The sequence below is a fragment of the Lolium rigidum genome, chromosome 6, assembly GCF_022539505.1.
Source record: "Lolium rigidum isolate FL_2022 chromosome 6, APGP_CSIRO_Lrig_0.1, whole genome shotgun sequence".
Classification (NCBI taxonomy): Eukaryota; Viridiplantae; Streptophyta; class Magnoliopsida; order Poales; family Poaceae; genus Lolium; species Lolium rigidum.
In genome coordinates, this window is record NC_061513.1 from 137,729,620 (window position 1) to 137,735,865 (window position 6,246).

A 6,246-nucleotide genomic window follows, 5' to 3' on the forward strand; every position below is an offset into this window, starting at 1 on the left:
CAACATGCTTTTATCTTATGGGAGAGACACCTCTAGTGAACTGTGGACCCCGGTCCATTCTTTTAATACTGAAATACAAATCTGTCTGCAATACTTGTTTTACTATTTTCTCTCGCAAACAATCATCTTCCACACAATACGGTTAATCCTTTGTTACAGCAAGCCGGTGAGATTGACAACCTCACTTGTTTCGTTGGGGCAAAGTACTTTGGTTGTGTTGTGCAGGTTCCACGTTGGCGCCGGAATCTCGGTGTTGCGCCGCACTACATCCCGCCGCCATCAACCTTCAACGTGCTTCTTGACTCCTACTGGTTCGATTAAACCTTGGTTTCTTACTGAGGGAAACTTGCCGCTGTGCGCATCACACCTTCCTCTTGGGGTTCCCAACGGACGTGTCAACTACACGCATCAATAACCTACGCCAAGTACTAAATGATGCACACACTGTCACCATTACACCATGGAGGAGGAATAGACTACTTTAATAACATCACTTGAGTAACACATAGATGAATAGTGATACAAAACTCATATGAATCTCAATCATGTAAGGCAACTCATGAGATCATTGTATTGAAGTACATAGGAGAGAGATTAACCACATAGCTACCGGTACAGCCCTTAGCCTCGATGGAGAACTACTCCCTCCTCATGGGAGACAACAGCGTTGATGAAGATGGCGGTGGTGTCGATGGAGGAGCCTTCCGGGGGCACTTCCCCGTCCCGGTGGCGTGCCGGAACAGAGACTCCTGTCCCCCAGATCTTGGCTTCGTGATGGCGGCGGCTCTGGGAGGTTTCTCGTACCGTGGCTTTTCCGTATCGAAGTTTTAGGTCGAGGAGGCTTAAATAGGCGAAGAGGCGGAGTCGGAGGGCTGACGGGGGCGCCACACAATAGGGGGGCGTGCCCCCCTGGGCCGCGCCGCCCTATCATCTGGTGGCCCTGTGGCCCACCTCTGGTCCTTCCCGGGTGTTCTGGAAGCTTCGTGGAATTCTAAGATGCTGGGCGTTGATTTCGTCCGATTCCGAGAATATTTCCTTACTAGGATTTCTGAAACCAAAAACAGCAGAAAACAACAACTGGCCCTTCGGCATCTCGTCAATAGGTTAGTTCCGGAAAATGCATAATAATGACATATAATGTGTATAAAACATGTGAGTATCATCATAAGAGTAGCATGGAACATAAGAAATTATAGATACGTTTGAGATGTATCAAGCATCCCCAAGCTTAGTTCCTACTCGCCCTCGAGTAGGTAAACGATAACAAGGATAATTTCTGAAGTGACATGCTATCATAATCTTGATCAATACTATTATAAAGCATATGAGATGAATGCAGCGATTCGAAGCAATGGTAAAGACAATGAGTAAACAAATGAATCATATAGCAAAGACTTTTCATGAATAATACTTTCAAGACAAGCATCAATAAGACTTGCATAAGAGTTACTCATAAAGCAATAGATTCAAAGTAAAAGGTATTGAAGCAACACAAAGGAAGATTAAGTTTCAACGGTTGCTTTCAACTTTCAACATGCATATCTCATGGATAATTGTCAACACAAAGCAATATAACAAGTGCAATAGGTAAACATGTAAGAATCAATGCACAGTTGACACAAGTGTTTGCTTCTAAGATTGAAAGAAGTAGGTAAACTGACTCAACAATGAAGTAGAAGATAGGCCCTTCGCAGAGGGAAGCATGGATTACTATATTTGTGCTAGAGCTTTTATTTTGAAAACAAGAAACAATTTTGTCAACGGTAGTAATAAATCATATGTGTTATGCATAATACATCTTATAAGTTGCAAGCCTCATGCATAGTATACTAATAGTGCGCGCACCTTGTCCTAATTAGCTTGGATTAACACAGATTATCATTGCATAGCATATGTTTCAACCAAGTGTCACAAAGGGGTACCTCTATGCCGCCTGTACAAAGGTCTAAGGAGAAAGCTCGCATTGGATTTCTCGCTTTTGGTTATTCTCAACTTAGACATCCATACCGGACAACATAGACAACAGATAATGGACTCCTCTTTAATGCATAAGCATTCAACAACAATTAATATTCTCATAAGAGATTGAGGATTAGTTGTCCAAACTGAAACTTCCACCATGAATCATGGCTTTAGTTAGCGGCCCAATGTTCTTCTCTAACAGTATGCATACTCAAACCATTGATCATGAAAATCACCCTTACTTCAGACAAGACGAACATGCATAGCAACTCACATGATATTCAACAAAGGTAAAAGAGTTGATGGCGTCCCCAGAAACATGGTTACCGCTCAACAAGCAACTTATAAAGAAATAAGATACATAGCTACATATTCTTCACCACAATAGTTTTTAAGGCTATTTTTCCCATGAGCTATATATTGCAAAGGCAAAGAATAGAAATTTTAAAGGTAGCAATCAAGTAATTTACTTTTGAATGGCAGAGAAATACCATGTGGTAGGTAGGTATGGTGGACACAAATGGCCTAGTTATTGGCTCAAGGATTTGGATGCACGAGAAGAATTCCTCTAAATACAAGGCTAGGCTAGCAAGGTTGTTTGAAGCAAACTCAAGTATAAAAGGTGCAGCAAAGCTCACATATGAACATATTATAACTATTATAAGACTTTATATTGTCTCCTTGTTGTTCAAACACCTCAACCAGAAAATATCTAGACTCTAGAGATCAATCATGCAAACCAATTTTTAACAAGCTCTATGTAGTTATTCATTAATGGGTACAAAGTACATGATGCAAGAGCTTAAACATGATCTATATGAGCACAACAATTGCCAAGTATCAAATTATTCAAGACATTATACCATTTACCACATGCGGCATTTTATGTTTCCAACCATATAACAATGAACGAAGCAGTTTCAACCTTCGCCATGAACAATAAAAGTAAAGCTAAGAACACATGTGTTCATATGAAACAGCGGAGCGTGTCTCTCTCCCACACAAGCATGAATTTATTCAAACACAAACAAAAATAAAAGCACACAGACGCTCCAAGTAAAGCACATAAGATGTGACGGAATAAAAATATAGTTTCAAGAGAAGAAACCTGATAAGTTGTCGATGAAGAAGGGGATGCCTTGGGCATCCCCAAGCTTAGATGCTTGAGTCTTCTTGAAATATGCGGGGATGAACCACGGGGGCATCCCCAAGCTTAGACTTTTCACTCTTCTTGATCATATTGTATCATCCTCCTCTCTTGACCCTTGAAAACTTCCTCCACACCAAACTCAAAACAAACTCATTAGAGGGTTAGTGCATAATCAAAAATTCACATGTTCAGAGGTGACACAATCATTCTTAACACTTCGGACATTGCTCAAAGCTACTGGAAGTTAATGGAACAAAGAAATCCATCCAACACAGCAAAAGAGGCAATGCGAAATAAAAGGCAGAATCTGTCAAAACAGAACAGTCCGTAAAGACGAATTTTTATGGGGCACCAGACTTGCTCAAATGAAAATGCTCAAATTGAATGAAAGTTGCGTACATATCTGAGGATCACTCACGTAAATTGGAAGATTTTTCTGAGTTACCTACATAGAACCCTGCCCAAATTCGTGATAGCAAGAAATCTGTTTCTGCGCAGCAATCCAAATCTAGTATGAACCTTACTATCAAAGACTTTACTTGGCACAACAATGCAATAAAATAAATATAAGGAGAGTTTGCTACAGTAGTAAAAACTTCCAAGACTCAAATATAAAACAAAAGTACTGTAGTAAAATAAAAACATGGGTTATCTCCCAAGAAGTGCTTTCTTTATAGCCATTAAGATGGGCTCAACAGTTTTAATGATGCACTCCCAAGAAATAGTAGTTGAAGCAAAAGAGAGCATCAAGAAGCAAATTCAAAACAAATTTAAGCCTAACATGCTTCCTATGCATAGGAATCTTGTAAATAAACAAATTCATGAAGCATAATGCAACAAGCATAGAAAGGCAACATAAGCACAATTTCAAGATTTTCAGCATATAGAGAGGTGTTTTAGTAACATAAAAACTTCTACAACCATATTTTCCTCTCTCATAATAACTTTCAGTAGCATCATAAGCAAACTCAACAATATAACTATCAAATGAAACATTCTTATCATGAGTCTCATGCATAAAATTATTACTACTCCCAACATAAGCATAATCAGTTGTAGTGGGAGCAAATTCAACAAAGTAGCTATCATTATTATTATTCTCATCAAGTGTAGGAGGCATAGTATAATCATAATAAAATTCACTCTCCATAGTAGGTGGCACCAAAAGACCACTATCATTATAATCATCATAAATAGGAGGCAAAGCATCATCAAAGAAAATTTTCTCCTCAATGCTTGGGGGACTAAAAAGATCATGCTCATCAAAACCAGCTTCCCCAAGCTTAGAATTTTCCATATCATTAGCAACAATGGTGTTCAAAGCATTCATACTAACATCATTGCTACTAGCATGCAAATAACATTCCATAGGTTTTTTAATTTTCGCATTAAACAATTCATGTCTTGACTCAGGAAATAGTATAAAAAGCTCACAAATGTTTTCTATTATGCCTTACTAGTGTTTAACAAGAAACAAAAAGATGCAATTGCAGGATCTAAAGAAAATAGCTTTGAACACTCACACAATGGCGCCAGAAAAGTACTTTTACCTGGGACCGGAGTATGAGTGCCTTTTACCTTTCCTCCCCGGCAACGGCGCCTGGAAAAGTGCTTGATGTCTACGGGTGCTTCTATTCTTGTAGACAGTGTTGGGCCTCCAAGAGCAGAGGTTTGTAGAACAGCAGACAAGTTTCCCTTAAGTGGATCACCCAAGGTTTATCGAACTCAGGGAGGAAGAGGTCAAAGATATCCCTCTCAAGCAACCCTGCAATCACGATACAAGAAGTCTCTTGTGTCCCCAACACACCTAATACACTTGTCAGATGCATAGGTGCACTAGTTCGGCGAAGAGATGGTGAAATACAAGTAGTATGGATGTATATGAGTGGTAATAGCAATCTGAATAAAATATGGCAGCGAGTAAACATGCAACAGAACAGTAAATAAACGGAGTTTCGATGCTTAGAAACAAGGCCTAGGGATCATACTTTCACTAGTGGACACTCTCAACATTGATCACATAATAAAACCACTCTACACTCTCTTGTTGGATGATGAACACCACTAATTGCGTAGGGCTACAAGAGCACCTCAATGCTGGAGTTAACAAGCTCCACAACATTCAATGTTCATATTTAAATAACCTTAGAGTGCATGATAGATCATTGCAATTACACCAAGTACTAACATAGCATGCACACTGTCACCATCACGCTATGAAGGAGGAATAGATCACATCAATACTATCATAGCAATAATTAACTTCATAATCTACAAGAGATTACAATCATAACCTACGCCAAGTACTACATGATGCACACACTGTCACCATTACACCATGGAGGAGGAATAGACTACTTTAATAACATCACTAGAGTAACACATAGATGAATAGTGATACAAAACTCATATGAATCTCAATCATGTAAGGCAGCTCATGAGATCATTGTATTGAAGTACATAGGAGAGAGATTAACCACATAGCTACCGGTACAGCCCTTAGCCTCGATGGAGAACTACTCCCTCCTCATGGGAGACAGCAGCGTTGATAAAGATGGCGGTGGTGTCGATGGAGGAGCCTTCCGGGGGCACTTCCCCGTCCCGGCGGCGTGCCGGAGCAGAGACTCATGTCCCCCAGATCTTGGCTTCGCGATGGCGGCGGCTCTGGGAGGTTTCTCGTACCGTGGCTTTTCCGTATCGAAGTTTTAGGTCGAGGAGGCTTAAATAGGTGAAGAGGCGGAGTCGGAGGGCTGACGGGGGCGCCACACAATAGGGGGGCGCCCCCCCTGGGCCGCGCCGCCCTATCATCTGGTGGCCCTGTGGCCCACCTCTGGTCCTTCCCGGGTGTTCTGGAAGCTTCGTGGAATTCTAAGATGCTGGGCGTTGATTTCGTTCGATTCCGAGAATATTTCCTTACTAGGATTTCTGAAACCAAAAACAGCAGAAAACAGCAACTGGCCCTTCGGCATCTCGTCAATAGGTTAGTTCCGGAAAACGCATAATAATGACATATAATGTGTATAAAACATGTGAGTATCATCATAAAAGTAGCATGAAACATAAGAAATTATAGATACGTTTGAGACGTATCAGACGCCCGTGGCGTCGGCACCACATAGTGAAGTGTGGCGCCC